Raw genomic sequence first — 26,514 nt, forward strand, 5'->3', positions numbered from 1 at the left:
GTACTCCTCCCACCCATCTGGCTGCTGATCTCCCCATTCACCACTGGGTGCTTCCTCCTGACTCTTTGGATTCCCTAGCCCCTCACATGACCTCAGCCAGCCAATCGCCAGACAAGGCACTCATCTCACACTGCACACAGGAATGCCAACTTCTAGAAGTGGCACTTCCACACTAGGTACATTGACGAATCACACATCATCGCGCAGCATTTCATCACACGAGTCCGCACATACCAAACTCGCACCTGCACTCCCCACGCATCAGGAACTACCAGGGACACATACATTCCCCCATGCATTCCTATGGGAGGGCAGGCCAACCTCACTACACGCACGCACTTTACCCTGGGACACAGTGATAAAGTGCACAGAAGCCAAAAATCACTAACACCAGGTCACAGTAAAAAGCAAAAAGTTTCAGGGGTGAACCTGCCAGAAGGGCCAAGTCCAACAGTGGCATAGTGACCTTTACGGCTGTCGGGACGTCATTCCCCATGGCAGTGGGTCACTATTGGCTCCCAGCGCCGCTGTGGCGGACTCATTTTTGTGACGGTTCACGTCGCACCACGGCGGAAGGGAGATGGGCTATGTTTGCCCATTGTAATATGGCAGGCGTGAGGACCGCTGCTCGCATGCGGTAAATAGCATTTTCCGCCACCGCCAGAACCGCGGTGGTTCCTCCACCCGCCATCATAATGTGCCCCTAGGTGTGTATGATAGTGGGTATGTTAGTGGGCATGTTCCCTTCTAAAGTTGACTTTATATTAGAAAGTGAATGTATTGGCATATGATCCCTCCTGTATGTATGATGGTTAGTGTATTGGCATATGATGCCTAAATCAGCTGCAGGGTGGATGTGTCCACCCATCCATGCTGCAGAGGATGTGCCTCACAGCTCCTTTGTTAACCTCCCGCCTTTCTGCTGTAACCCCTTTATGAGAACAGCGCCTCTGTGTGACCCCTTCTACTTTTTTATGTACCCATGAGCGCTACAATCTCTCTGTGTGCTATGCTCCCATAGCCTCCATCTGCCACCCCGTCCTGCAACTAAATCCCTCTTGTGTGCCCCTTCACCCGGCAGCCCTGCCCATCTGAAGCCTGTCTGGATGCAAGTCTGCCTCCTGCCCCTCTACCTGTCCTCTGTCTTCCCTCTATGCACACTTAGATTCCTGGAGCCTCTATTTGTGCCCCCATGTGTGCTATCCCGCCCTGCCTCACATCCCCTCTGTGCCCCTGAAGCCCCTCTGTGTGTCTTTTACCTCCTCTGTATTTGACCCCTGATGCGCTGTATTGTGCATGTGTGCCACATCCACACTGTAGCTCCTGTATGGTGCTCAGCACCCGCGGAACCTCTTGTTCACATCTGCCCTCTGTGTACCACTGTGCAGTGCCCCTTCACCTATATATGTGCCCCACGCCTATGAAACCCTTCTATGGCCTTCGCTTTCCCTCTGTGTGCTTTCCCTCTAATTATCCACACACCCTCTGTGTGCTGCTCTTGTCCCTCTAGCTCCTCTGTGTGACCCCCACCACTGCCGTATTTGTTGTCACGCCATTGCTATGAAGCTCCTTTGTGTGTGTTCCAGCTTGCAATGTTGGCAAATCTGCCTTGTAACTTAAAATGCAATCCAGACTTACTGAGTTTGGCAATTTTAGTGCCACCCTTAACTTGGCCATGGTAAAGAGAGGTCATCTTAAAAACGTATCTGGAGAGCCGGTGACCTGTCACCCACTCTTGTGCACTATTGAGTAGTGATATCAAATCTGTTGGGTGAGTTTAAAGAGTGGTCCTATTCCCTAGAGATGTTGGTTGTGCCTGTTACCCCCTTCCTATGTTTTTAGAAGGATGTCAATGTCTCTGCAACATGATTTTGACTTTGTCTGGGAAGCAACTCCACTGGTTACGCAGCTGAACCAAACTGAACTGCAATGTCCTCTTTCTGGAATACTGACAGCGCTTTCAACAAAATGGAAATATATTTCCTGTTGGTATTCCTAGCTAACTTTGATACAGCACATTTTTAGCCACTGGATGAAATTTCAGGCTTACCAAAAAACTGCTCAACCTTGCAAGCTCTTTCTAACGGTCGGGTGTACACACTGTGCTGTTTACATGTTGGCTTAAGTGGCAGACCTTAAAACTGGCAAAAAACACACTGTACCACCAATAAAAGACAGTTATAATGCAAATCATGGGCAAATTGGGAATGGTATGATTGGGCCAGCTCTTTCATGATGGTACATTCCCTACACTAGGACAGTTCCATGAGATCCACAAAAAAAAACGCACTAGATGTGTTTACATACTTTTATATTCACAAGGCAAGCTGGGAACCTTTTTCCCAGGAAACCACTAGAACGCTAGCCTTTAACATCAGTGATCCATTTAACAGACAAAAGAGGGTGGTTCTCAAAATTATATCGCTTCTGCACTGAACAGGGTTTTGTAACTAATAACTTAATCCCCACAAAGTGGGAGGATGACATTGGGGAGAAGATGAACGCTAAGATGTGTCAATACTGCTGCAGACAAACTAACATCTTCAGCTACAGACACACTCATTAATTTCAAGTACCTAAGCAGACCATACTGCACGTCCACATTTCTCAACATAATTGACCCGACACAACCATCAGGTTGCTACAGGTGCTCGACAGACCTGGCTGACTTTGTGCATTTGGCATGGATTTTATGATCAGATAGCTCATATAAAAGGGAAAATAACCACTGCACACATAGAGCATTCCTGTAAACAAATTAGGTTATCGATTGAGAGGGGTGGAAGCCCTACTCAAGCAACAACCAGAATCCTTCCCAGGATAAACCACAAAAGTCACTTAAGTAGCCTGTGTTTCACCTTCCGGTATCTTGTCACAAAAGCAGTAAGGTTCAACCTAAAGGCAATGTGTAAAGTATTTATGCAGCACACAAACAGTAATACATTGAAACCACAATACAGGAATAATCCCAGACCAATTTAGAAAACAACATACCAGAATGAAAAAGTTCAGTTTGCAGAACGGAAATAGTTAACTTGAAGGTTTTAAGTGACAATAGTGCAATAAAGCACAAACCATCACTGTGGTCATCTGCTTGCGCTAAACCGGGGGAAAGTCACAAATTCAGGCTTGCTACGGTAGAGAGCAGGTTGGGTACAAGGACTAGGGTAGTCTTGCTGAAAAGTTACCTTCTAACTCCAGAATGAAGAGTTCAGTTTGCGTTAGATAAGGCCATGAAAAGGTGACTGAGCGTCGCGGACAGTTGTTGCTGTATTGGGACAAACAGGTTAGGTATGACGGAGAGTTGTCGCTGTAGCTTTGCGTTGGCAGTCATCCCAGGCTGTCATTGCTGTAACATGAAGTGTAGCTCTCACGTTGTCGATTGTCACTGGCAGCGGCTGGCAGCATGAAGAACAAGTCTCACAGGAACTTTGGTTTGGTGGTTGTCGCGGGCAGCAGAGTCGTTGCACGAATGGGCCCATCCACAGTCATAAGGAGCCCAAACTTCAGGATTTTTACATTTTCTTCAGGAGGAGTGCACTCTGATACCGGCCAAGGGTAGGGTCCATGACCCAGGAAGGCATCTATTGGGGATCAGGATTCACTTAAGCAGAGGCCAGCAGCACGTCTCAGGAAGCTCCAGTTGCTGCAGGTCAGCGGGGCAGTTGCAGGTTCTCTTCTGAAGCTAGTTGTGTCCATGTAGCTCACACATGAGGTCAGCCAACTGAATCTTGTAGCAGGTCTGAGTAGCCTGGGATGATGGCAGGCAGGGCAAATCTTCCTTCTCAGACATTAAGGCAGTCCTTCAGCAGCAGGGAAGTCCAGCTTCTGTAACTTCCACAGGTCCTGGAGAGTTCTGAAAAGTGGCTCTGGAGTACCATTATTTATACCTGGTACAAGCCTCTGTGTTGGGGACTCCCTGTCCTACCCCCCACCCCCATAACCGTCTGAAAAGTTCTTCCATTTCCCCTGGTCAAGGTTCCAAACTGTTTGGGGTGACAAAAGGCAAGACAGGCCTGGCGTCATGTTCCTTTGTGTGTGAAGTAGACAAAACCCTTTGAAGTGTGAGGACAGGCCTATCTTTCTTTATGTGCTGATTACTCCACAAAAACTGCAGAGTCTCCACAGTTGTAAACTTACTATCAACTCCTAGGGCCTCATTTCGATGTTGGTCGGAAAGCATTCCAACTGACTCAGTCTCGGAATGGTTTCCAGCCAAATCAGATTCGGGGAGTCCGACCGACCAATTGCTATGGTTCTGAACACTGTTCGGTCGGACTCCCATTGACTTCAATGGGGAGCCTGTGCTCCAACCGCCTACACAGGCTCCCACTGAAAACAGGGGTGGGTGGGGAAAATCGTGCACCCTGTGGCAGACACCCCATGGTGCCTGTCACACTGTGCATGGTATTGAAGAGGGGTCTCATGGGTGGCCCAATGGGCCCCATTCGGAGGGCCCTGGTTGAAGAGGGCCTGCTATGGGCCCTCAAAGTCGAATTCCGACAGCCGGTCTGTGTCGAAACAACCGATTCAGAAAAGCTGTCCGAAATGGACATAGTAAAATGTCGGTCAGAAACACGGTCCGTAGACCTGTATAAGTAGGCTCTGAACCACTTGGTTACTCTGAATGCCGTTCGGAACCTAGTCCGAAAGTCTGAATGGTTTCTGACTATTGTAATCAGTCGGTTAGAAGGCTTTTCAAATCTGTCGGAAAGACGGGTTCCGAATCGGGTTCGGATGAACCGAATGCCATTCGAAGCCTTTCCAACCGACATCATAATAGCCCCTTAGTTTGTGAATAGCAAAAAACATAAACTTGAAAAAGTATAAGTTTAACTTTGTGAATCAGGCTTTATATTTCTATCCCAAAAATTACCACATATTAAATGTAATTAGGTAACCCAGTGTTAGTCAATGGGAACGATAGGCCTTATGGCAGTGAAAAATTACTGTAAGAGTTTTACAGTGCCATGACATGAAAAATGTAAGTACGCATGTCCTACTTTATAAATACAGTTCACCCTGCCCTGTGAGCCTTTAGGGTCTACCTTAGGGGTGACCTATAAGCATCAAAAAAGAAGGTTTAGGACTGGCAAATTTTTTATTTTGCCCGGTTGAAATGGCAGTGTACAACTGCACTACAGTCTTCAGTGCCAGGCCTTAGACATGATTTAAAAGTCCACTTTAGTAGCCCACTACTAACATTTAGGTGCCGATTCCGATCAGTTAAAAAAATTTACCGTCCGACTCGTATCCGTATTTTTTTACGTACGAATCGTACAAGTCCCGTACAAACGGCGAAGTACGATTCGTACGTGAAAAATCCATACGAATGACTTTGGGAAAAGTCTACGAGACGTCCCCGGACAGTTTTACGTACGAGTCGTAAAACTGAAGTCCGAGCGCACAAGTACGATCCGTACCGGCATCCCGAATACACAAGCGTATGGAAAACATCCCGTACGGAGCGAACTTTGTATGACCCCTACCCCGGGTACACTTGGGCCCGGGGTACGAGTCGTACGGCCCCCCACCCCACCCGTGCATATCCGCGCCGTACCCCCCATGCCAGCACCCGCGTATGTACGTGCCGTACCCCAGCACCCACGTATGTACGCGCCGTACCCCCCACCCCAGCACCCGCGTATGTTTGCGCCATACCCCCACCCCAGCACCCGCGTATGTACGTGCCGTACCCCAGCACCCGCGTATGTACATGCCGTACCCCCATCCCAGCACCCATGTATGTACGCGCCGTACCCCAGCACCCGCGTATGTACGCGCCATACCCCCCACCCCAGCACCTGCGTATGTACGCGCCGTACCCCCCACCCAGGCACCCACGTATGTACGCCCCGTACCCCCCACCCCAGCCCCGTACTCGGACGCACCGTACCCCAACACCGTACCCCAGCATCGCGTATGTACAAATCGTACAACACCATTGCATATGTGATCACTGTACAACAACATAGCGTATGTACATACGCGAGAACAACTCGTACTGAACCAGGACACTGTAAAATAGCACAAGGACCGCCAATTTGACTCGCACAACACCACAAAACACGTCTACAGGACAAAAAACGTCTAAAAGACTGACCTGGCACATCCAAACAGGCAAACAGAGGCCCAAACTCACAACCACCTCTTATAACACACCCACCAAAAGTTCAAACCCAGCCACACCCACAAATGGACCAATAAAAAGGGCCCACACTCACAAACCATGAGCCTTTGCAACAGACCCACTGCTGACAGACATCACACACAAACAACTGCACCCATACACCTTAACTTACACACCTTCACACAACCTCCTTCACACATACCCCCTCTACACATACACACACACCTACACATTCACACCCACACACCCACAACCATCCACACCCACACCCCACACCATGCCCACAGACAAGAATCCAAAGATCACAAGGGAGGAGCTGGACATCCTTGTCAACTAAGTCATCAGAGTCGAGCCACAGCTCTTTGGAACGTTGGTCAGACAGACCAGCATTGCAGAAAAAACACGCCTGTGGCAGAGGATCGTCGATCGGGTGAATGCTGTTGCGCCCATCAGAAGGACCAGGAATGAATGCCAAGCCAGGTGGTACGTCTGCGGAGGGCAGTCAAGCGCAAAATGAACGAGGACTACGCCCAGAGTAACATCACAGGAGGTGGGCTGCCCCGCAGACCGGTACATTACCATCCCTGGGAGGAGAAGGTGATGGCCCTGCTTCCGCCGGTGGGAGTACACAGAGTCAAAGGAGTTCGAGAGCCTAGTGAGTACACAAACAACTTACGTAACATGGGGGCAATGGCATCCACACCCCAACTACAACAAATGCACTCACCTACCCCCAAGCCCTCACCGGACACAACCATACTCAAAAACAACGCTCATGCCACTAACATGAGTATGCCCCATTCACAAAGCAAGGCCATGCCATGTCCCAGCCCACACAAACCACAAACCCAAGACTGGATGTCTGGGATGCTGGGAGGGTGGGGATCACTAAACATATTGTACAACTCAGAAACAGACACCATTGCCCTCAGCCCATATGGCCCAGGTACATACCCATGCACCATGCGCAATGCACTGGGACTGGCAAAGTACTGACAAGGTAGCTGACACTTGGCCCTGCTGTAGGCAGCACAAGGCCCTCCTGTGACAACTGCAAACTCGAACACAAACACAACAAGCTCAGATATCTAGGACAGGAACTCACACTCACTTACATGGCAGCATGCGCCATGGGGGGACAGATACATCACCTGGGAGACCCACTGCAAAATCACACCACACCCACCAGCAGGCACCGTCAATCAATCAACAATCGATCAGGGTACTTGTAAGGCACGCTACTTACCTGTCAGGGTCTCAAGGTGCTGAGGGGGGGGGGGGTTCCACCACTGCTCAAAGAGCCAGGTCTTGAGGAGTCTTCTGAAGGCAAGTAGGTCTTAGGTCAGTCGTAGGTGGGTTGGGAGGGTGTTTCAGGTCTTTGCGGCAAGGTAGGAGAAGGATCTGCTGCAGGCGGACGTACGTTGGATGCGGGGGACAGCTGCGAGGGTGAGGATGCTGGAGTGGAGCTGGCGGGTGGGCGTGTAGAAGCTGAGTCTGATGTGCAGGTAGGCTTGTCCTGTGGTGTGGAGTGCCTTGTGTGCGTGGGTGAGGAACTTAAAGGTGATCCTCTTGTCGATGTGGAGCCAGTGCAGGTCACTCAGGAGGGGGGTGATGTGGCTGTGGCAGGGGGCGTTGACGATCAGTTGTGCGGAGGCGTTTCGGAAGCGTTGTAGCCGCCGTTGGTGTTTGGATGGGAGTCCTGCGTAGAGTGCATTGGCGTAGTCCAGTCAGCTGCTGATGAGGGCCTGTGTCACTGTTCTACTTGTTTAGGTCGGGATCCACCAGCAGATCCGGCGGAGCGTGCGTAGGGTGTCGTAGCAGGAGGAGGAGACGGCGTTGACCTGCTTGGACATGGAGAGGGAGGATGCGAGGATTAATCCTAGGTTGCGTGCGTGTTTGGTGGGTGTCGGTGATGTCCCCAGAGCGATCGGCCACCAGGAGTCATCCCAGGCTGAGGGTGTGGGTCCCAGGATGAGGACCTCCGTCTTGTCCGAGTTCTGTTTCAGATGGCCGCTCCGCATCCAGTCGGCGATGGCCCTCCGACCCTCTTGGATGTTGGGTTTGGCAGTGTGAAGGTCCTTGGTGAGGGAGAGGATGAGCTGGGTGTCATCCGCGTAGGAGATGTTTTAGAGGTTGTGGTGGCGGGCCACTTGTGTGAGGGGGGCCATGTGGATGTTGAACAGCGTCAGGCTGAGGGATTGTTAGACGGCGACCTCAGAGGAGCCCAGAAAGGGGGTCCTGACTACCCTGAGACCCACCCTCAAAGTATCGTAGCCGGGCACTGGCGGGAGACTCCTCAGGAGGAGGAATCCCGTATTGAGGATCGTACTTCTGGCAACACACGACACAGAAACACCACACCGTGCGTTCTTAGGAATCACTCTTTATCAAACAGGTTAGCACTGCAAATATGTACAAGGAGCGCGCGGGCTCAATGAGTCTCGGAAGGGGTAGGGGGTAGCGGGACAGTCTCTGGTAAAAGGTTCACGGCAAGGACGTACCCGGCGCATAGCTCACAATCCTCGAGCTGGGGGGTAGGCTTGTTGTCATTGGGGTCCGGCGGGACCAGTGGAGTCTGTGGAAGCCGCGCGTCACTCAGCGGGCTCAGGTACAAGTTCGGAGGTCTTACGATCTTCAGGGAGCCGCGAGTCACTCAGCAGGGCTCAAGTACAAGTTCGGAGGTCTTACGATCTTCGGGGAGCCGCGAGTCACTCAGCAGGGCTCAGGTACAAGTTCGGAGGTCTTACGATCTTCAGGGAGCCGCGAGTCACTCAGCAGGGCTCAAGTACAAGTTCGGAGGTCTTACGATCTTCGGGGAGCCGCGAGTCACTCAGCAGGGCTCAGGTACAAGTTCGGAGGTCTTACGATCTTCAGGGAGCCGCGAGTCACTCAGCAGGGCTCAGGTACAGTTCGGAGGTCTTACGATCTTCAGAGAGCCGCGAGTCACTCAGCAGGGCTCAGGGGGTTCTAAGTTCCAGGAGCCGCGACCGCGTCAGCAGGCTCTCGTTGTTCCAGCGTCGAATCTGCCGGACAGTCTCAGAGCACCCCTTGTTATAGGTCGACCCCTCTTTGATGTCCGGAGTCTGTGCAGGCAGGGGTCTTGTCACCTGGGGGTCGCTTGTCGGGGTTTCCTGCCATTGTCTTTTGATCCTCTCAGGGCCGGGTCGGGAGGAGTCCCAGACACCCAGCAGGCGTGGAGCCAGCTCTCAGGGAGGCCGGAGGGCCGATCGAAACTCATCGTCCCAGGGGAGTTCAGAGGTGCGATAGAAACTGCTCCTCCCTCTCTCATCCCCTGGCAAGCGTGGTGTCCTCCAGCCGGAGTGGCGCCGCTAGGCCCGGGTCGCGCTGGGGCCGGGCGGCCATCTTGGTGCATGAAGTGGGCACGCGGGCCCGGGGTGGCCGAAGGGAGAGAGGCCATGGACGAGGATGTCCGGGTCGGGTGCGTGTGTTCTGGTGGAAAGGATCGGCTAGGCCGTGGGCTCGGGGCTGCAGGTACCAGGTTAGGTGGTGCGGGGACAAGTAGAGCCATGCTACGAGGCCGGGTCCAACACGATGATCACTCACCCCTTACACAAGCACACGCCCCTGGGACAGCCAAGGGAGTCACCCACTCTCACAATGGACATGTGACACAACAAGATCAAGCCACAGCAAAAAAAGCATCCAAGTCCAAATTCGACATGTCAAACACCCTGGAGACCATTTCAATCAGTCCCCTGCAACATACCCATCCACAAGTGAACATTGATGTGAATGCTAGGCACATACAACTACCTGGAGGAACTGTGGCAACTAGAATATGTATGAAACATGGATGTCGCATTAAACAGCATTAACATTGTCTCTCTCTCACACACAGGGAAACGTCACGGATCGCCCACCAACAATGGGGGGGAAGTACCACAGTCCCAGGCTCGGGAGGAACCTGATCCCACCAGCAGCGACACCTCACAACACTCCGCGGATGACCCCAACCCACCTGGCCCCTCTGGTGTTCAAGCCCCTGCAGCACCTGCTTCAGGTACATCTGTGCCAACCACCACCACCATTACTGCCACATCCCAGGAGACACCCAGGAGCCCTGCCCACACTGAACAACTGAGCCAGTCTGACCTGGAGGGACAAGGTTCACCGGCACCCAGGAGGAGGCAGCCAACACCGACACTGCCATCCCTCAGGGGTCCCGTAGACCCGATATGCCCACAACGGCAGGCCAGGCTCGTGTGGGCAGGGGTGGTGGGAGTGGAGGGAGGCGGAGGCGAGAACCTGACCAGACAGCTGAAGTGACCGGTATGTCACACGTACGCAACATCATGGAGGCATACCGACGTGACACCAGAGCCATCAGTCAGGTAGTGGCGACCCTCACAGACATAAAGAATCAGCAGGCTGAGCAACATGCCAGTCACCAACAACACCAAGGACGGATGGAGGCAAGACTGGCTGAGCTCCTGGCGGTGCAAAGGGACATGAGCCATTCACTCCGTCGGATCGCCGACAACATGGGCAACCTTCCCGGGGCCCCAGGCGCAGACCAGCACCAGCCACAGGGAGGGAGGAGGAGGGGGAGGATTCGTCCGACGGAGCCTCCCAAACATCATCAAGGCCTGCATCTGAGGGTCCCCGGAGGAAGGCTGGTCGTCCACGGAAAAGATCGTGAGAGGCAGCGGACCATCCACATCTCCCAGGTCACCTAGCCTGGCACCTGGCCTTCATGCGCAACAGCAGCACATCATTCACTGACATTCTCTGCCACATGGACTTGCTGGTCACAGTCTGACCAATGATGACCAACACAGTGGTCTGGACTCAGATGAATTCAAATGCCAAGGATCCCATCTCCCCCTGTGAACTTTGGATTCTATGCACCCGGTAGAGCACCTTATTTTTTCTACAAAAACACGCACCCCACCGACAATAAAACTATTTATTTGCCATGAGATGTTGCTGTCATTCTGCATTAGTCCACAACATACGTGTGTATAAATGTCAAACTATGCCTGAGTGTTGAACTAACTCCAGCCATCCATACCCTGGGATCTGAGTCCGGTACAGGACACACATGGGTCACAATGTATCATCCGATACAGCCTGGGATCCCAATACTCACCCGTGATGGCTTCAAGCTGCTGATGGGGTGCTTGAAATACTGTGCGGACACACCAATCAGGAAGAGGATGATGAAGGCCTAGAGGTCATGGCTCATGTGGAAGTTCCCGGGGAGGGAGTCCCAGGTATGCTTGTCCAGGCGTGAGAAACATCTCCTTCATGCTGGAGTGTTGTGGTTGTGAAGAATGTTGTCCAGGCCAAGTTCAGATGCATAGAGTTGGGCCAACGGGGTCTTGGATGACAGACGTACAAGGTTGGTTTTGGGATATGGGGTTGTTGACTGCCTCCTGAGTGTGTGTGAGGAGTGTGAAGTTCATCCTGCAGCACACAGTGATCCCTTGCAGCTATCTCAGGTGGACGGTGATGTTGATGGGGTGCGGGATGTTGAAGCTGAGTTGTGCAGATGCACCCTGGATGTGGACAAGTTTCCCGTGAGTTTGGATGTACTTGCTCCGTAGAGGGCGGGGCAGTAGTTGACACGGCTGGTGTCGTGGACCTGGGGGATGGTCTGTGTTTCCTTGGAGTGGATCTATCTGAGGATCATGTGCATCATGCAGAGGGTGTTGCAGCATGAGGTACAGATGCTGGTGATTTGCATGGCAAATGTGAGTGACAAATCCATGATGCACACAAACTTGTGTGCGTGCCCACTGGGTGCTTGTGTAGGGCCCCTGCAGGTGGGAGACTAGGAGTTTAGCCAGCTGTAAGGGGACAATCCTCAGATGATTACCTCAGTCCTGTACAAGTCCAGCCTCAGGTGGCTGTTGTTCAGCCATTCATCCACGGACCTCATGCCATCTTGAATGTTGGAACTGGCAATGGCTGCGTCTTTGGTGAGGCTGAGGAGCACCTGGGTGTCAATGGCATACGACATGATGTGGAGGTTGTGTGCGCTTGTGACGGTGGAGAGGGGGGTCCTGGACACATTGAAGATTGACATGCTGAGAGATGATCCCTGGGCCATGTGCCAGATGACACCACTATACCACATGCTGAAGGCTTGAGTCCCACTCCCATGGCTTTGCTGGTGGAGGGAGCCTTTGTGGAGCAGGAGGGACATGATCTGGTTGGTGTGACAGGGCCTGGAAGGCGGGGAAGCGCTGTGTAGCCAGTTGGAGTTGCACACTCAGCATGCAAAGGTGTTGTGTGTGCGGTTAGGGTATGCCTGAGAGAGCAGGCGGTGGAGTTTGGGATAGACATTGCTTGGAGGGTGGCTACAACATCAGACTGTAGTGTGATGTGGGTCATGCAAGGACATGAGGGTCGTGCAATATGCACGTTGCATGTGCTGACGGTCCAGCCTTTGGCACCGCGTGGCCCCAACAGTGGCACAGACAAGATGATGACAGCCAAATGAATGGGTTGAGGGAGGCAGGGAGGAGCATCTTTGAGGCGTGTGTGTTGCCGACTCCCGCTACTTTGTGGGCCCTTGCTGCAGGGGCTACAGCAGCAGGCGCCATGCCCTGGAAAGTATGCCAAGAGTTGCACACAAAGACAAGGATGTCAGAAAGGACAACTGCAACAGGCGTATGTAAAGGAAGGAGTGTCCGGTCACCCATGGCACACCCCTAGAGAATGGGTGCACAATCACCAAAGATGACTGACACAGGATCAGGAAACAGAAGGCCGAGCTGCGCACAGGAGACACACCCTCAGCAGGTGTTGACGGCCCGTTGTGGGGACCAACATGCCCAAATACATACACAACCATGGACTTCATGCACAATACAGATTCGAATCCATGAAGAACTGCATGCATGTTGCTAAACTACACATAGACTCATATGCACTATCTTTGACAACTATGCCAGAGATGCCGCATGCAAAGTGGCAAGAGACCTGCATTGACAGAGATGAGGCACCTTGGAGTGTGAGGAACACCTTTATTACTCAGGCTCACACTAAGGGAAATGCATCAATATGAACAGACTCACAGGCCATTTGGCTGAACATGTGGGACCTACACTGGACACCCCCTTCACAACACAGATGTTGTAAATCCAAATGAACTGGCACACAAGTGATGGAGGTGGCCCAAGCACCCCCTGCTGCACACGGAGAGGCTGCAATTCCCCAGTGAGCCTCCTATGGGGATGTCCCACACTATGTCCACCCGTAGCATCTTGTATGTGTCTGAGTGAAGTTTTACACACATTGATGCCTTCCTCAGAATCCACAAACCATTACAGATGACTGTCACGAAGGGTGACTATCAATTCATGGGAGTCATGCTACATGTCATGTGCCCCATGGTAAGTCGACATGTATGCATGGTAACACAACATGCACAGGAGCAGTCCCCAAACATTCAAAACCTGTAACACCCCCAAAATGCCTTGCTGCAATCCTTACCAAAAAAAAACTTTTCAACATGTCCGTGCATGGAACGCTGATTCAGCACACGTTGCAATACTCATGAGGAATATCAGGAGGCCAACGATGACACGAGCAGACAACATGCGCAACACCCTGGGGATGACAGACACACAAGGAGACAGCGAAAATATTGTTATCCGCCTGCATGGTCATTTACTCTACATGAATAATGTTGTCACCATGCTAATTTAAAATTTAGTGTCTCTGCTAAAATGTGTGGAATTACATCATCACTCGAGTGACACATCAGAACACTCCTCTAAGTCACTTAGCATACAGTCAGCTGGACACACACATTGCAACACCTGCCACACAAGGCTCCAAGCGTGCACACTGAGACCCAGTGACTCACCATCATGAGAAGAAGTTGCGTATGAGCTGACTCTGGATGTCCTCCTCCTCCTCCTCACTTGCCTCGTGACCAAGCCCTTCATCCTCCACGGGTGGATGTTCCAGCTCATCCGGATCCAGGATGAGTGGCACTGCCTTCTCCACTGCCATGTTGTGCAACATGCAGCACACAAGGAAGATGTTGCAGACCTTTGCCGGTGCATATGGGAGGGACCCGCCTTTCTTGTGAAGGCACCGGAATCGGCTCTTCAGGAGGCCAAACGTCCTCTCAATCACTCGCCTGGTCTGCCCGTGTGCATTATTATAACGGTGATCTGCAGCTGATCTTGGGTTGCGGAGAGGCGTCATCAGCCATGGCATGTTGGGATAGCCAGAGTCCCCTACATGGAAACATCATGTGAAGAAGTGGGTCCGGAGATGCCGTAAGATACAAAGATACCGCAACACACAGGACAAACAGAGTATACCCACCAACAAGACATGCTCATTCGTTGTGCAGCCGCAGCATCATTTCTGGCACCCTGCTACGCCTCATGATGTAGGCATCGTGTGCTGACCCTGGAAAACGTGCACAGACATGGGAAATCAGCATGTTAGCAAGACACACCACAAGGGCATTAATAGAGTGGTAATGTTTACGGTTGCGATAGGCTACCTCCTGTGCCTGTGGTGGTACCAAAGCCACATGTGTCCCATCAATGGACCCAATTACATGGGGCATCCCTCCCAGGGCATAGAAATCACCCTTGACACCTGTGAACTGCTCAGGAGTCGGAAAATGGATGAATTCATCCAGGTGCTCCAACATGACTTCTAAAACATCATGCAGGACACGGCTGAACATCGTCTGAGACATGCCATCCACATCAGCTATGGTGAATTGAAACGTACCGGTGGCAAAAAAATGTAGGGCTGCCATCACCTTCATCTTGGGGGTCAGCGCTGTAGGATACCTGTGTTGCGGTTGGAGGTTTGGTGCCAGCCTGGCGGTCAAGTCCTCAATCAACTGTTGAGAGAATCAGTAACGTCTTATGCAGTCACGTTCCCTCATGGCAGCCAAGTCTGGCATTGGTCGGGGGAGAGGCGGTGCCCTGCAGAAAATTGGAATGAATAACGAAGAGTGAGAACATAACAACATCAATGTCAATGAAGTGAGCACATGCTCAACTGCTACTACACATCTGCTTAATACAGAGTCTGGTCTGTGCAATACATCCAGGACACGTATGCCAGCCAGGTGATACTCCTACGAAAAGCCAGATACAACCGTTGATTGGCAAGTCTACATGACATGCCCTGAAACGAGCTGTGGGCCAGTGTAAGTGAACAGCCATAGACATCACAGGAGTGACATACATCCACATATCTGCATTTGAAGGATGTCATCTCATACAGACAGCTGACAGCAAGCTAGACGCACAGGTCACATGGAAGGTCAAATGTACAGATCACACACATTGCGATGAAGGGGTACACGGGAAAACTGAAAACACAGACATTGAGACAACGCAGATATGTCCTCATGTCAAAATCCCATGTTCAATGTATACAGACACATGTTACGTGGGATTCCACATGTGGCATGGTGTGTGTAGATGTGTGCCATGCCCATCTACACACCGTCACATGTTGGATGCAGCAACAGCAGATGCAGTTGACGGGACACCAACTGCCAGCTCATGGGAACACATGACACACACATGACATAGTCACATCGTGGCACGCTGGTCGTTCAATGTCAGTTATTAGTGTCCCTGTCCCTGGCATCAGGCGACAGTTGCGGGTGTTGGTGACTGTGCCATACCAGTGATGCTGTGCTTGACACGTTTGGACTACATGCACACATGTGCAAAGTGTGAAGGGGAAGTGTGCCACATAGTGCCACAACACACATGACATGTGTACACAGGTCATCACACATCTATTGTGCTCAAACATGAGGAGACATGTGCAATATCCCTGCCTGACACACCTAGGCCCTGCACATGAAGGACATTAATGACAATGACTTGATGTATAGCCTTGTGCGAGTCTGAGACCTCCATGGAATTCGTGTGCGCCCCCTATCACCAGTGTAAGCGTGTGAAACGCACCATACACATGCTCTGAGGGCGTGTATATGGTCCGTATCACTATAGTAGTGTTGCTGTAGGAGCACGTGTGTTACGGGACGTACACACATACGTGTACTGCCTTAGTACACGTATGTGTACAACTAGTGCGTACACGTACGTGTACTACCTCAGTACACGTACGTGTAGTCACTAGTTGTACATGTACGTGTACTGAGGTAGTACACGTACGTGTACTCCCAGTGCCTACACGTACGTGAACTGAGGTAGTACACGTACGTGTAGGCACTACTACCTCAGTACACGTACAACTAGTGTGTACACGCACGTGTTCTACAGTACATGTACGTGTACACACTAGTTGTACACATACGTGTACACTAGTTGTACACGTACGTGTACTGAGGTAGTACACAGTGCCTACACGTACATGCACACGTACATGTAGGCACTGGTAGTAGACGTACGTGTACTACCTCAGTACTAGTACGCATAGGCACTGGGAGTACACGTACGTGTACTACCTCAGTACACATACGCGTAGGCACTGGGAGTACACGTACGTGTACTGAGGTAGTACATGTACGCACTAGTTGTACACGTACGTGTACTGAGGTAGTACATGTACGTGTTCTCCCAGTGCCTACGCGTACGTGTGAAACGCACCGTACCTGTGTGGCGATTTGAAATTTACATAGAGGACACATAAGGGACAAGTTTTAGGCCATAAATGCATGCTGGTTGTCATGGATACCGAGTTTTCTGTTAAATTTTTTCCATCCGGTGGCCTTGAAAAGTCAGTTGGCCACAAAATTACATTGTTGCAAAGTGGTTGTTGACTTGACATGATGCTGCTAATTTGAACCATGCAAATGCTGACACTGGTGGATGTGTAAAGGGATTGGAGGAAACGTAGGATGCAAATGAGTCTGACCAATCACTCTGTACTCCTGTAAATGAAAGGACCCAGCAAGGCAGATATAAGTCAGGCAGAACCCATGAGAGGGCACTTGCCTGCACAACCTTTCAGTTGACACCACTGCTGCTGCCTGTGCTTCCTCTGGCACCATGTCAAGGTCTGTGGAGAGGGCCCAGCCTTTCACACAGGAGGAGAATGAGGCTTTGCTTGATGTCATCCTCCCACAGTACCCCAGCCTGTATGGGAGACCAGGGGAGCAGGTGAGTGCTGACTCCACTAGCTTTGACTGTGCACCTTTTTTGTGACTGTCACTTCTGGCATTGTGTCCAGGTGTGACAGACATGCAATGTTGTTTAGAGTGAGTCCCAGGGGGTGGAATGGCTTATGTCTCCCATGCAGAGCATGATGTAGTTCATGTGTGCACTCCTCACTTGCATTGTGCTTACTGTGACATTCACTGCATAGTGCATGACACATTCAGCCTGGCTAATCCTTTGTGGCATATTTTGTCTATTGTCCTGAGGTGATTCAGTGGTCCCCCTGGTGTGACAGGTGACTGTTCCCACAGATGTGTCTGAGTTGAGTGGAGCTGTGGTGAGAGTGTCCAAGTGATGTGTACGCTCCCTGGATATTGATGTGTGTGAATGTTCCTTGTCATGTGGGAGAGTGTCTATGTGAAGTGTTGCACCACAGCTGCATGGAGGAGGCAACAGCTCTACCCATCTGATGTGAGAAGTAAGCCATGCTGTGTGTCTGACTTGCTGGGCTAGCCCCACACCTGTCACCCCCCACAGGCAAGTGGCACATGTGCAGAGTGAGGTTTGTATCTGCTGTTGCCAATGACATGTGATTGATCTGTGCCTGTGTGTGTCTGTGTACTCTGCTGAGGTTGCGTCAGTGGCCTGGGGCATGTAACTGCTTGGAGGTGCTGTCCATCACCCTGGTGTCTCTTGTGATGCATAGTGTGTGCCATGTTCATGGAGTGTGTCGCACCCCTCATGCTACCTGTGTACCTTACATGCCATGTAGTGCATTGGGGCTTCCACAGAGGCTATTGTCCATATGACTAAGATGCAATTCCTTGGCAGCATCCTATGCCCTGTTTAACATTTCAAAGATGTTCAAATGTGTGTCTCTCTGACATGGAGCAGGTGTAGTGATGTTGTCTCACTTTGTCATCCTCACAGGTAACTGCTTACGCCAAGGGGGAGATATGGAAGCAGGCCGTCAGGGCCGTGAGATCGGTGGAGGGTCGCAGTCGGCACCTAGCACAAGTGAGAAAACGGTGGCAGGACATCCGGTTCTGGACCCGGAGGATCACCCGGGCCCTGCTGAAGGACTCACCTCCACGCCGCCACGGCAGGCGCCGACGCCTGACCCGACCCACCAGATGAAGCGTGTCCTGGCGGTGGTCTTCCCTGACATGGATAGGCGGTTACAGGAGATGCAGCAGCAGGAAGGGGGTAGGTACATTTGTGTTTGTTGTGTGTCACCAGCTTTTAGAAGTGCTCAGTCGCCTGGATACACTGGCAGGGTTTATATGTGCAGTGCATATCCTTTTCCCCCAAGTCAACCAGTGCTGTTCTTCCTCTCTTCCCCTCCTTGACATGTGTTCCCTGGTCTGTGTGTAAACACTATTGCACATGGTAATCTAGGCTGCCAGTTAATCCACGTGCACATTGCTGTCTGCATCATGTGTGGGGGTGGTCTGTGACATGTGTTGGTACCTTGCCTGTGCCCTGTCCTGTTCAGTCATTTGGGGGTCCATATTTGTTGGCACTGATGCTGAGTCTCAACATAGGAGTGTGAGGATTCAAATTAACAGACTTGCAGCATGCATGACCGATGTTGTGGCCTCAGACATGATGTGCATGAGTGGGAGATATGCATAGTGCCGGGGCGGTTGGTCATTTACAGTCAGATCATTCCAGGAACATGGAGCAGTGTGCCCACTACAGTCCCCTGAGACACCCTTGCCTCTGAGTCATGTGTGTCATCCAACACTGTGCCCATTCTCTGTGTGTTCGCATAGGTTGGCCTCTGTGGCATTGTTCCCTGGCCTCATTTGTATTTATGTAAAGTGTGCTACATGTGTCCACTGTACAGGGTGAACCCATTTGGCCTGTGCATCCTCACACTGGGCAGTGCCTGTGTGTCTATGTACAACTATCTGTTGATGGTTGTTTGTCACAAATATGTGTTGGCAGCCTCATGAGGTGATGTGGAGTACATTTAGGAGATCTTGATGCACATTTTAGTAAACCCAGATTAAGAGATGTCACATCTCGATCTGTCTCAATAACATTGTCTCAGGTATGGGGGGTTTGTGCGGGCAAGGCCTACATGTCCAAACCTTATGTCTCCTTGCCAGGTCTGACCTGTGTGTGATAATTGTCTGGACAGACACTCAACATGCAGTTACCCAGTCATGTTGTGCAGGGTTTAATGTTTGTGCTTTGCATCATGTGTCAAAATTTGAAATACATGGTTCCTGCTCAGCCATTGTTGGCACCAGTGTGTGGTCCAGATCCTACGTTGGTCTTTGTATGCTGACATCTGTGTGGACATTCTTGCTTCCCATGAGGGTGTCTCCTCAGTGCAGGTGCTCCTTATTCCGACACAATTGCAGGCCCATTAGCTTATGCATTGTCCTGTGTTTGGACATGTGTGCCACTCTACATGACAGGCAGTGGGTCAGTTTTGTTGCCAACTGTGTCATCATGGTACGGATGGCCATGTGACAGGTGGCATGATTCAAGTTGTTAGTCAAGAAGTCTTGTACCTTGGCACTCACTACACTTGTCAACATTTCTCGATTTTTTCTATGCTTGACTTTGATGTTTTGTTGTGAAGGACAATAATGTGCCTGCATGACAGATGTCTCCCAAGGAAGTGCACAAGAAACCACCTTTACACTTTCCGGGGACACGCTGGCACATTTTAAAGGAAGGCACAGTTCGAATAACACTTGTTTTCAGATTATACATATACATGTTCCCACAGTGTGGTTGCATTTGGGTAAGTCCTTGGTTGTTGCTGATACCAACTTACGAGTGTCAAGTCATCCAGACCGCCGTGGTGCCATGTATATGTACTTACTGAAACCCCATTTCTTCCTAACAGTGGCTTATATGAATAAGGCTGGCAGCTCATACAATGACTGTGTGAGTGCACCTCATTGTGTGACTTATTTTATACAGGCAAATGTGTGTTCTGTTCACAAAGTGGCACATTCACACATTCTAAACATGGAGATTGTGTAAAGTATTGTTATTCCCAAGGGATCACGATGTATTTCGTTTGGGTTTCCAAAGTACTCACAGGTCTCTGAGTGTGGGGACACTTTCAGCATTGAGGTCTGTTATTTGGCCTTGGCTGCACCAATACTGTTTCGTTCACAGTGAACATGAGGTGGCATGCCTTCATAGTCTTGCTGTGCTCAACTGTTCCCAGATACTAGCTTCTCAGTTTAATTCGATATCAAGTTATTTGCTGTTGTGTCCTAATTTTCCTGGTTTCCAAGTGGCATGGTGGGTCAACCAACTGGGGAGTGCAGGGCTTACATATGTGCGGAGTAGTCATGATGCATTTCCTGATATGCACTGTGACATATTTTGTTTGGACTCAGGTGTCAGATGTATACAGGTGACTGATTATTTTCTGTATCTTCACCTTGCCCACAGCATCATCGGACGACACCGAGGGAGACACCTGATCGGACCTGGAGGAGGGATCCTGCACCGGTGCCACCACTGCTGGCGAGTCTGTGGGAGCAAGTGGCACGGAGGGCGAGGGGAGTCAGGCGGAGGACCTGTCTGGTGGCGACACCGACTACGGCGCTGACGGGTCCGAGGCTGAACTCCTCGAGGGGGCGGAGGCTGCTACAACACCTGGCAGCAGCACAACATCTGTCACCGCCCCCTCCATTCCCATCACCGCCCTCCCAGTTACTCCGGTCCCTTCTGTCCGTGCAGGGCCCCACCGTGTCTCCTTCGTGCCAGGCACCGCACCCCCTGCCCCTGTCCCCCCTAATGCCCTCACTGCAGAGTCTGTGGACATTCAGCGGCAGTTGCAGGTTGGCCAGACATCGATGCTGAATGTCCTCCATGGCCACACCAGACTGCTGACACAGATGGTGTCGTTCATGGAGGGCATGTCAGCAGCGATGTCTGACCAACGGATGTTGCTGAGGTCCATGGACCCTTCACTGACGGCAGCAGTGAGTCTCCTGCAGCGCTTCGTTCCCCCCCAACCCCTGCACCATCCACACTTCCCACTCCCATGCCTGTCCCATGCACACCCAGACATTCCCAAGCACGCACCCCACCAGACACAGGCAGCATGCAAACATGTAAGGGCAGGCGCACACCTCCTGGCACGCACACTCAGGGGGATAAAGGCACACCCACTGGGTCTGGGGCACACAGGCATACATGCAGCCACAGTCTGAGTCCGCATGCCTCACTACCCAGTCCCTCCAAAGGCACTCCCCTCGGCTCCCCTGCCACACAGTCTGACAAAGAGAGCTACTTGGCTGTGCTGGGCCTCAGCCCTACTGGCTCACCAGCCCGCAAACGGGCAAGGCACTCCACGGGTAGGGGAGTTGAGCCACCCTCTCCCCAAGTAGCGCTGCACCTCATCCCTCCGACCCCCTCCCTCCTTTGTGCCTGTGGTTTCTTCGGGTGCAGGGGATACTCTGGATGCCCTGGCAGAAGTGTGCAGCGCCGAGCTCACCTCCACCTTTGGCACTGCCCTGTGGTGGAGGCATCCAGCCCTGCACCCACCACACCTACCCTTCCCCCTCCTGTCCCTGCGGTGCCTGGTCCTTCCCCACATGATGCACCCCCCCCAAGTCGACGAACCTGAGGGTTCTAATGTGTAGGCAAGCTAGGGGAGACGCGTGGCCATGTGTCCCCCCCAAGGACTTATGAGCTGGACTGGCCATTGGCCTTTGTAAATAGTGTCCTTTAATTATTTTTCGTTGAATGCTGAATAAAGCATTTTATTTTTACTTTGAACACTATTGCATTTCAGGTATTGATGTTGGTGCTGATGCTCCAGGAGTTGGGGTTATGGTAATGTGTTATGTTTCAGGGAAATGTCGTAGTCTGATGCTCATGGGGTGGACCATGGTACCTGCGTGCCATCACAAGGTCTCTGCAAAGAATCTTTGGTCGTGTGTGCTATTTGTGTTTGGAGACATTGTCCCAAGGAGTGTCCCTTCCTCCGTGGCACCTGACATCTTCCCTGCAGAGAGCTGCACAAATGTTGTGCTGACCTGTGTATACATTCCCCTTGTTGGTGACGGATCTCTTCAACTATGGCCATGCCTGCTCAGCAATGTCTCCGGCTGCATCGTCTGTGCCATCCTTGCTAGTCACTGTACTTGTGTATTGAGTATGTTGCGATGCTTTCATGGAGAAATTGTCCCTTTTCCGCACTATGCATGTGTGTAATCCCAGCCTAGCACACATATGGTACTTGTTCTGCAGGGTATTTGGGAACCTGACTGACAATTGTGGGCATTGTATCTGTGGGAACTCCACCCTATTCCTTCCATGAGAGACAACATCTTGGTGGCTGTCCCAGCACCTGTACATTCCTATCAGTCCTGGGATGTGCGTGACAGTGTGTGTTCCCTTTGGCTCTCTTAGTTTAGTAGACATTGACATGACTATCCAGTCTTGTGGCATGATCTGTGTGTGTGTATAGTGCTGCATCCGCCAGGGGTGGGTATGCATGTGTCATTTCTCCCCACACCCACATGTGGTGTGTCATGCAGTGGGGGAAAGACATCCATCCTCATGGGAGTGGGACACTGCTGTCAGTGATGTGTTGTTATGGCACTATCAACATAGTCGAAAATTAGGGATGCATACATACACCCATGGTGTTGTGGTCATCTGCTAATGATATACACACCCCCATGTCTCTGTCCACTGCTGGGAGTCCTCTGCACCCACCCCTCACATGTCTCTGTCCACTGCTGGGAGTCCTCTGCACCCACCCCTCACATGTCTCTGTCCACTGCTGGTATTCCTCTGCACCCACCCCTCACATGTCTCTGTCCACTGCTGGGAGTGATAGGCACCCACCCCCATGTCTCTGTCCACTGCTGGGAGTGATAGGCACCCACCTCTCACATGTCTCTGTCCACTGCTGGGAGTCCTCTGCACCCACCCCTCACATGTGTCTGTCCACTGCTGGGAGTGAAAGGCACCCACCCCCCTGTCTCTGTCCACTGCTGGGAGTGATAGACACCCACCCCCATGTCTCTGTCCACTGCTGGGAGTCCTCTGCACCCATCCCTCACATGTCTCTGTCCACTGCTGGGAGTGATAGGCACCCACCCCTCACATGTCTCTGTCCACTGCTGGGTGTGATAGGCACCCACCCCCATGTCTCTGTCCACTGCTGGGAGTCCTCTGCACCCACCCCTCACATGTCTCTGTCCACTGCTGGGAGTGTTAGGCACCCACCCCTCACATGTCTCTGTCCACTGCTGGGAGTGATAGGCTCCCACCCCCATGTCTCTGTCGACTGCTGGGAGTCCTCTGCACCCACCCCTCACATGTCTCTGTCCACTTCTGGGAGTGATAGGCACCCACCCCTCACATGTCTCTGTCCACTGCTGGGAGTGATAGGCACCCACCCCCATGTCTCTGTCCACTGCTGGGAGTCCTCTGCACCCACCCCTCACATGTCTCTGTCCACTGCTGGTATTCCTCTGCACCCACCCCTCACATGTCTCTGTCCACTGCTGGGAGTGATAGGCACCCACCCCCATGTCTGTCAACTGCTGGTATTCCTCTGCACCCACCCCTCACATGTCTCTGTCCACTGCTGGTATTCCTCTGCACCCACCCCTCACATGTCTCTGTCCACTGCTGGGAGTGATAGGCACCCACCCCCATGTCTCTGTCCACTGCTGGGAGTCCTCTGCACCCACCCCTCACATGTCTCTGTCCACTGCTGGTATTCCTCTGCAGCCACCCCTCCATGTCTCTGTCCACTGCTGGGAGTGATAGGCACCCACCCCCATGTCTCTGTCCACTGCTGGTATTCCTCTGCACCCACCCCTCACATGTCTCTGTCCACTGCTGGGAGTCCTCTGCACCCACCCCTCACATGTCTCTGTCCACTGCTGGGAGTGATAGGCACCCACCCCTCACATGTCTCTGTCCACTGCTGGAAGTGATAGGCGCCCACCCTCATGTCTCTGTCGACTGCTGGGAGTCCTCTGCACTCACCCCTCACATGTCTCTGTCCATTGCTGGGAGTGATAGGCACTCACCCCTCACATGTCTCTGTCCACTGCTGGGAGTGATAGGCACCCACCCCTCACATGTCTCTGTCCACTGCTGGGCGTGATAGGCACCCACCCCCATGTCTCTGTCCACTGCTGGGAGTCCTCTGCACCCACCCCTCACATGTCTCTGTCCACTGCTGGGAGTGATAGGCACCCACCCCTCACATGTCTCTGTCCACTGCTGGGAGTGATAGGCACCCACCCCCATGTCTCTGTGGACTGCTGGAAGTCCCCTGCACCCATCCCTCACATGTCTCTGTCCACTGCTGGGAGTGATAGGCACCCACCCCTCACATGTCTCTGTCCACTGCTGAGAGTGATAGGCACCCACCCCCATGCCTCTGTCAACTGCTGGGAGTCCTCTGTACCCAACCCTCACATGTCTTTGTCCACTGCTGGGAGTGATAGGCACCCACCCCTCACATGTCTCTGTCCACTGCTGGGAGTGATAGGCACCCACCCCCATGTCTCTGTCCACTGCTGGTATTCCTCTGCACCCACCCCTCACATGTCTCTGTCCACTGCTGGGAGTGATAGGCACCCACCCCCATGTCTCTGTCCACTGCTGGTATTCCTCTGCACCCACCCCTCACATGTCTCTGTCCACTGCTGGTATTCCTCTGCACCCACCCCTCACATGTCTCTGTCCACTGCTGGGAGTGATAGGCACCCACCCCCATGTCTCTGTCGACTGCTGGGAGTCCTCTGCACCCACCCCTCACATGTCTCTGTCCACTGCTGGTTGTGATAGGCACCCACCCCTCACATGTCTCTGTCCACTGCTGGAAGTGATAGGCACCCACCCCCATGTCTCTGTTGACTGCTGGGAGTCCTCTGCACCCACCCCTCACATGTCTCTGTCCACTGCTGGGAGTGATAGGCACCCACCCCCATGTCTCTGTCCACTGCTGGTATTCCTCTGCACCCACCCCTCACATATCTCTGTCCACTGCTGGTATTCCTCTGCACCCACCCCTCACATGTCTCTGTCCACTGCTGAGAGTGATAGGCACCCACCCCTCACATGTCTCTGTCCACTGCTGGGAGTGATAGGCACCCACCCCCATGTCTCTGTCCACTGCTGGTATTCCTCTACACCCACCCCTCACATGTCTCTGTCCACTGCTGGGAGTCCTCTGCACCCACCCCTCACATGTCTCTGTCCACTGCTGAGAGTGATAGGCACCCACCCCTCACATGTCTCTGTCCACTGCTGGAAGTGATAGGCACCCACCCTCATGTCTCTGTCCACTGCTGGTATTCCTCTGCACCCACCCCTCCATGTCTCTGTCCACTGCTGGGAGTGATAGTGAAGTACCGGGTTTTTAGAACCCAGCGGTGCAGGGGAACACACCCTAAGACTTCGGATTCTTCCTGTTTCAGACCCACAGAAACACAGAGTCTTCTAGATGAAATCAAGGATCGTATTTATTGGCTGCAGACCAATCACAGGTATCCGAGAAGTACAACACGATGTATGTTCTCAGGAGACTGCTCCCAAACCAAAAAACAGACTTTTCTTATATACAGAATATTACGCTTCTGGGCAACACCACCCCTATTTTACAAGTGGTCATTCACATATTTTCGTTTCAAAGGAACAGCAGAGCCATAATAACAATCCCACATTTCAGTTCGTTAAACATACAGTCATTGTACCCAGCAAGGCTCAGAACCCTCATCAGATAACAGCGGACTCCAATAAAACGGGCACCTTCTGCTGGTAAAACAAGCCATAAAGTAGGAAACAGAGTCAGGTGTGAAATAGCTTAGTCAGAGATCCTGTGCGAACAGGGGCTTTATGATGGGTCGAGCCCTGATGCTAATCACATTAGGCCGCGAGGAAAGGAACCGGCCGGACAGGATTGACCTCGGGCAGCGGAGTCAGTTTGCACAGGTCATAGAGAAGTCAAAAGAAGGTGTACGTGTCTTTCAGGCCTAGGCAGGGCCTTAGTGCGCAGCCTATGTGAGGGAAACCACAAAATGGCTACTATTCTAAAATGGAACCCAAAGGGTTCAATATGTGGTATCGTATGCACGGTGAATTCATCAGTGAAACAAGACGAAAACACTCATACATACCGCGTTACTCATTTGCGGTTCGTTGATACCAAAATTGGCATGGTGGGACCATGCCACCTACACGGTTCCGATTTTTACAGTACCACAATAGGCACCCACCCCCATGTCTCTGTCCACTGCTGGTATTCCTCTGCACCCACCCATCACATGTCTCTGTCCACTGCTG

The 26,514-nt window shown here is 52.1% G+C and overlaps 1 protein-coding gene across 1 annotated transcript in view; it reads right to left on the reverse strand.

Moving 5' to 3' along the window:
* The window catches only part of LOC146866582 (neuronal acetylcholine receptor subunit alpha-7-like), a 1,495,911-nt gene that overhangs the window by 1,425,136 nt on the left and 44,261 nt on the right, over positions 1–26,514 (reverse strand). The gene's annotated exons all lie outside the window — the stretch shown is intronic.

Source organism: Triturus cristatus, chromosome 2_1 (assembly GCF_964204655.1).
Source record: "Triturus cristatus chromosome 2_1, aTriCri1.1, whole genome shotgun sequence".
NCBI classification, from domain to species: Eukaryota; Metazoa; Chordata; class Amphibia; order Caudata; family Salamandridae; genus Triturus; species Triturus cristatus.